Here is a 7581-nt window from a genome sequence, read left to right as displayed (position 1 = left end):
ATATTTATCGAATATTAAAATAATTTATATAATAAATAGATTTATTTTCAATATAGTTTAATTATAATAAAATTTATGTTTAATTTTATGTTTAATTGTAATAAAATTTATGTTTAATTTTATTAATGTATTCGTTTAGAATTTATATTTTATTATACTATTAAATAAAAATTTATTACAAAGTTATACATTATTTAAATAACTCTCCTTCCAACCATTGGGAAATGTAGAGTTATATGTCTAGGTTCATTTGATGTACATATTATGTTTTAATTTTCTTACAGTCACTCATACTTCAATCTGTGCACCACCCTTTGTTTTTTCCCCTTGTTCTCCCCTTCCCCCTCTGAGGCTCTTGACTCTCTCTTTCTCCCTTCCTTATCGCTCCTCTTTACCCAATATTTTGCCTCACTCTCATCCATACCTTTATGTTTTACTCCATATTTCTGAACCCTGATCTTGACCTTTATGTTTTACCCAACATTCAGTCTCACCCTCATCCTCACCTTTACTTTTTACCCAATATATGGTCTCACCCTCACTCTTATTGTCACAATATATTTTACTCAATATTTCCCTAAATTCTTACTCTTCTAATGTTTTACCCAATATTTTCCTTCACTCTCACTTTTATAATATATCTCACTCAATATTTCTCTTCACTCTCCTCATTTAAATTTTAAAAATAAAGTTATTTTACTAATAAAATTACCATTAATAAAATCATTTTAATTTTAATTTATTATCAAAATTTACATATAAAGACAAAAACCATTTGTTCGATAAAAATTAATAATATTTAATAATGATGCTAATGCGAGAGTTGTATGTGGGTCCATCTATTTATTATCTCAAGTTAATAATATTTAATAATGATGCTGCTGCCAGGGTTGTAGGTGGGTCCATCTATTTATTATCTCAAGCTGAGTTGTCCACCCGTTTTTCAACTTCACTCCTAAAAATTTTGAACAATCCCATACTCCATATAAATACTGCACAAACCCAAATAAGTAGATTTCAGAAGAAAATTCATCTGAACCTGATCGAGCTTCCGACCACGGGAAGATATCTTCTTTTACATTTATGCAAATTATTTGTTTTTTTAATATTTATAATTTAGAAAATTATAAAGATATAAGATCTTAACTGAGACAAGGATATACTATTATGCATTAAGAGATTTAAAATGAGTATCTCCCTTATGCCCCTGTGCATATAAAGCAAAGTTTCGTTATTCCTTCCAAAGCCCGGGCACTACACGCAAGGAAATTCGGAACGATGGGATAAAACTATCTGGAAACGACAAACAACCGTTTACGTTTAACATTATCAGAAAGCTGTAAATGCTCTATTGAAAATTAAGAACTTCGCTAAAATCATACCAGGACATAGAAATATATAATGTCAAGCAACACAAAAATGCAATGCACCAAAAAGATCCTATGTGTTGCGCCATTGCCACACAACGTAGAGGAACGAAATTAGAGAGCATGGCATTCTTATATTAAAAGCATTATAATTTTAACTACAACTGCTCAAATTGAGGGTCATTTAACTGAAAAAAGCTGTTGGGACTGTAACGATAGACAAAATTAAAGCTGGCTGGCATCATTTATTTATTTAAATGCATTACAGAAACATTGAAAATGGGCGTTCGCCGGAGGAACTGCGAAACACTCAAAACAGCCAGTGGTGGCTCCAACATTGTAACAAGTTCATAGACTAACTAATATACTTGTACTCCATTAATACTAGAGCACTAACTAAACCAGCCCAGATTCGATCACCGGCAGACCTCCTTTCAATGAACTCTGCCATACACAAACAGCATAAAATCAATAATCAAAATTAAGAGAGTGCAATATTTGTCAAAATGAAGCTTGGGCAGTTAGAGGTCGCATCAGAATGAAAGAATCCAAGAATAGAGAAAGGAACAGGTGATTGGCAGACATACTTGGTACAGTCAACGTCAAGTGACAGGCACGCTGATGTCGTTGATCTCGAACAGAGCGGGCAGATTAGCAGCCTTACCTAAACTAAACCCAAGTGTCTTTGCCTGATCCTTGAGGCAGTTACAAAGAGCCTGCCTATCAGGCGTGTCCCTCTCACTAGAGAGTCTAACCCCTTGAGGGAAGGACAACAACCAGATATCCAGGGGTGGTCGCATTCCCCGTCAGATATCCAGCGCATGGAGTGAAGGCACTCGCGACATTGTTGCATGATATCGCACCCTCCTTTGTGACTACACCCCACGCAGTCATCAATGTAGTCATCAATGTCGCCACAACCCCAAACACAAACACAACCTTCACCACCCCATTCCCAGCCATGTTTCACACCTATCTCACTCACAAAGACAAACAGAGATGATATCCTTCCACTCAAAACCGACTTTCAAATGCTCAGATGCAGAACAAACTTACAAAAATTCCCAATAAATAGTAGAAGCGACCCACATACGTCAAAGCATGGCATCAAATGTCTCACCATACCCTCTACACCACCAATGTGTGTCTGGCCCTCAACTTTTCTGGAGGGTCCTCTGTCATAAATAATGATGTAAACCTTTCATAAATTCTGTACGAAATCAGAAACGTTCTTACGAATTTTCAAACTTCCAATTAAGACATGGTTCGTTGTAGCTCTAAGCGTCGGCATTGTAGCTGCAACGTTTTCATAATTTACTAACCACCCTCGACAGCTCACCTGTGAATCCTGCGTCCTTGCTACAGCAATTGGGATTTGGAATTGCAGTTTAAATTCCTAATGGGATATACCTTTCAAATTTGAATGAATGAACACACCGTTTCACTAATTTTTAGTGTTGATATATTATTTTTATTGTCAGCTAGGTGTCATAACATTTGATTCCCTTGTTGTTTTAGGTATTTATGGTTACATGTTAGGTGTCATCACATTTGATTCCCTTGTCTTTTAGGTATTTATGGTTGCATGTTAGGTGTCATAGACAATTCAGTTTTACTTTAGTTTAGTAGAATTCTACTCTGGTCATTTACTGTTGATGTTTTCAATGTAATCTATTTAGCTATTTTAAATATTGAGAAGAACAAACTACTCTGATTACAGACCACAATCCATCCTATTTTCTGTTGGAAATTGTTGATTTCTTTATTTTAGTAACTCTTATTTATTAAATTTATGTCTATTATAGATTTGATAGAGCTCTATTATAGATTTGATATATTTACCATAGATTTGACTTCTCTGAGTCTATCAAATTCCAGAATATTTATAAAATTTAAGCAATTTCCTTAATATCTAGATAAATTTAATCCTTAATTTAATAGCTCTGGTTTATTAAATTAGATAAATTTTATCCTTATTTAGTCCTTATTTTAGTAGCTCTTGTTTATTAAATTTTATGTCTATCTTAAAATCTAGATAAGGTAGCTCTGGTTTATTAAATTAGATCAATTTGGTCCTTATTTTAGTAGCTCCTGTTTATTAAATTTATGTCTATTGCAGTTTTGATAGGGTTCTATTACAGATTTGATATATTTATGGTGGATTTGATCTCTCCTCTAATCATCAAATTCCATAATATTCATAAAATTTACGCAACTCTGGTAATATCTACATAAATTTGGTAATATCTGGATAAACTTGAATTGAATTTTCAAAAACCTGGATCGATTTTTCACGCAAGCACGGCATGATCTCATGTTTTGGAGCACGCCAATCCTGGTTATGTAATTTTAAATATGGGTAGGCAACTATCTCAATAAATACGTTTCAACAAATGATATTGCTTTATTGTCATGCTAGAGACCTGTATATGAGAAGTGATTTTTAAGAATCATTGCTTTTTTGAGATGCAAAGTATCTGACATAGACCTCTATATGTTATTTTATTTTATCCATATTTAAATAAATTTCTCTCTTCCCAGTGGTATTATTTTCATCGTAACATTGTCATATTTTAATGGTTTGAAGGGCTTCAAAGTTTGATATTACTACGTGAAACATAGTGATTTAATGGTGTAAAATGTGGTAACACGTAATTTTATCACTATAAATTATATTTAAAATTTAGAATTTATTATTTATATTTCAAAATATTATATAGAAATTAAATTTTTATTATTTATTTAATAATTATTAATAATTAAATTAAATTTTTTCAATTCTATTTTAAAACCAATACATTTATTTACATAATCATACAATTTAAAACATTAAATTTTAATATATTATTAAAATAATGAAAGATATCATATATTAAAATTTAATGTTTTAAAAAGCTTTTAAAAAATGTTATTATACATAATAATTTATTATTCCTCATTTCAATAGTTACCAAAGAATCACTATTGTATTGTTTTTGAAATATTTATTGAAACCTTTACATTATATCCTTTCATCGTATCTCATTCATATTTACCAAGTCAAAAGACCTTTAAAATATTCATTTTCATCTTAAAGAATCCCTCGGTATTTAATCAATATTTAAACAACATAATCATCTTGATTCGGTTTAGTGTTTCATTTCCTTTGCTTCAAGGATATGCTACTTTACTTTAATTGAAAGTGGTATATCTCACCACCATTTAGAACTATTGAGAGCTGGACTTCGTGCACTAACTCGCTAACTTCCGTACGTTTGTTTTGCATATATTTATATTTGTTTTCTTTTCGTAAGGGTTTAAGACAAAGAGTTTGAAAGGATCACACAACTTGTATTGGGGTTGATATTTTCCAACTAAACACTCTATTTCTATTTCCTTGCTTTTTAATTCATTGCTTTAAAAAGTCAAGATCATTTATATTCAGAAAAAGATTTTGAGATCCAAATAATAAATTATTCAGCATATTTATATTGGGAATTGTTGAAAAACTCTTTAAAGAAGGATCAACATTTTTTAGATAAAGGATCGATAGTTGATCTAGAAGTTGAATTAGTTACGATCAAGTAGTGAAAGTAGAAGATTAATAAGTGACTATAGATCTAAATATTGTGAATGAAGCGCAGTTGTTAATCTAACACTGACACTAATATCATAGATAGAGGTTGAAGCAATTTACTAAGCATTCAACCTAACATTAATAGATGTAGAGTTAATTTTCTAAAAAAACTAGTAGCATAAGTAGTTTATTTCATTGCTTAGGTAGTTCAATACTTAGTATCAATAGCATAGATTACAATAATATACCTAATAACATATCTAATGGCACCATTAATAGCATTAAAAAAATCATCAATAACAAAGGCAAAGATATAGTTTAATGGGATGGAAGCAAAGACTTATGTTAGGGTGGAAGCATTGAAGTTAGTATCAATGGCCCCAACTTCTAAGTTATGAATAGCAAAGGTATAAACAATAATATAAGCATAGCCTAGAGCACTTATATGAAAAAAAATTGTGGATGCAAATGTAGCAAATATAGGTCCATACTAAGTAGATGGTCTAAGTGATTTGCTTGGTTAACCAAAACTACATACAATGATGTTATTCACATTAGTGACACTAACATTATTAACTGCAATGACATTAGAGTTATTGTTTACTTTCTTTCTTATGCTAGTTTAAGTTATAGTGTTTTTTTGTTATTCTTTATATAAACAATTCAAATTGTTATAATTTCTTTTACATTTATAGTAAAGTTATAGTTTATTTTGTTTGTCATGTTAGTTATAGTGAGCAAGTTACTTTAAAAGATGAATATGGTGACTTGTTGATTTGTTATCAAATAAATAATTCAATTATTTCATAAGGTCACTAAGCTTATTTTTGCTTTCATGTTATGTATGTTTGTTCAAGTTATAGTTTGTTTTGTTAAGCAGTTGTGTTGTATGCTTCATAAACAAAGAAAATTTTGAGTAAACAACTATAGACATTGGGCAGTTACACAACTATATTATGTGTTGTATATTTTCATGTCTCCAACATTAAAAATAAACTCTCCAAATTCCAAGACTTTCTTAAGAAATGGATTAATCACCAAGAAAACAAGTATAGAAAATAGGTTTCCTTACAACCAAGGATCTTTTCCAAAATATGGGTGCATGAATGATCAATTACTAATAACATAGAATTGTGGTGATGTTAGCATTACTCTTCAAAAAAAAGCACTTAATGCTAGCATTGTTAGGTTAGTTAACATGTTTTTCCTAAGTAATTCATAGAATGATACATCAAAGAGAAATTTAATTTAAATGATGAAAAATATATACTTTTATATATTTTATTAAGAAATAATTGAGTTATTTCATTAGAGTTTTTCAAAAGACCAAATGCTTCATCACTATTGTGAACCTCATTGGCATATGCTTCTAATTCAAACATTATTGTTTTCCTGCATTTTGTAACAATATAGTGATTAGTAGTCTTTTTAAACTCAATAATAACCCACCACTTAATATGTCCATCTATGATATTATGGTTTTCCTCCTTTCCCTCTTCACTAACTAGTGTAGTATTATACTCTCTTTCAAAACTATTGCAGTCATGTATTAATGTTGGCAATAATGGTGGTGATAATGTTGACATTTTAGTAGACTTTGGAAATAATGATGCACCCACCAGAGGATCCACGAGTGAGAAACCATTTGGAATAGAAAAGATGCTCCCTTAATGCACATATATGCCTTCATAACACATTTGCACAAATTTTTCATCTTTGTATCTAGGAAATGACACACAACCATGAGTCTAATCCAAGATTGCACATAATTTTGAACATTTCTAGTTGCCCATATTGTAACTTTATGTTTATAATATGAGAATTGGTAAAATCATAAAGGACATTTGTGTCCAAGATGTTAAGTGCACTCTATATCATGCTAAGGCCACTAGAAACAAGTAATCCATGTATCATTATACACAATATAATGTTAGCCTAATAAATAAATTCCCCTAAGCAATAACATCAGTGTAAAAGTTATAACCCCTTGTTGATGGTGTTGGAAGTTTTTCAACACAAATGGGTCTCCCTAGTATGAAGTCCCAGCTAGACCTCACCTTATTTGGGATAGGAGCCCCATCTGGGAAATCAACCTAGTTGTCGTTATAATGATCTAAATATTTTCCTTGGTTGTAATAAACAACATAAGAGAGCATGTAAATAACTTTTGAGATAAGAAAGTAAGTTATCTTTGTGAAACACACAATTGCAATATGTACAAAGTACTTTCATGGATGGGAAAAGAAAGAGTGAGCCTTTAGATGGAAATTAATTGTACCATCCTAATAAAGACACATGCATGCATAGAAAGAATTGTTAATTAATTTGAAAAATAGTTCGCAATGTAACAACGATCATGAAAGCAAGGATGCACAATGCAACTAGATGTATATAGAAGCCAACAAAATAGTTCATTTTATTTAGTGCATATGAATACAAAAATACATCATAAACATGAAAGAATAGTCTTACGACATTCATGATACTGGCATGAAAGTATGCCCAACTCTGAGAGCTTCGAAATATTACATAAAAGCACCGAGATACATAATTACAACTATGCAACATTAGCCCTAATAGTGGAACATGAAGCCACCACTTACTCCTCCAAAGGATGACCTTGTCTCCTATGCTAAGTTTGAGAAGCCAAGGCTAAAA

The 7581-nt window shown here is 31.0% G+C and overlaps 1 long non-coding RNA gene across 2 annotated transcripts; it reads right to left on the bottom strand.

Annotated features, from left to right (window-relative positions):
• Positions 1-1585: 1585 nt before the first annotated feature.
• Positions 1586-2493, bottom strand: LOC149262366 (uncharacterized). 2 transcript variants are annotated; one of them, XR_016249216.1, is made up of 2 exons: positions 1955-2493; positions 1586-1811 (listed from the first exon to the last, which is right to left on the bottom strand). It is a non-coding gene; the product is annotated as an uncharacterized LOC149262366 (long non-coding RNA). The 2 variants fall into 2 exon arrangements; XR_016249214.1 differs by having other exon boundaries at positions 2032-2465.
• Positions 2494-7581: the final 5088 nt, after the last annotated feature.

This window comes from Pinus tabuliformis, chromosome 6, assembly GCF_031772625.1.
Source record: "Pinus tabuliformis cultivar Carrire ecotype Pingquan chromosome 6, CPIR1, whole genome shotgun sequence".
Taxonomy (NCBI): Eukaryota; Viridiplantae; Streptophyta; class Pinopsida; order Pinales; family Pinaceae; genus Pinus; species Pinus tabuliformis.
This window is presented reverse-complemented; position numbering and strand designations above follow the sequence as displayed.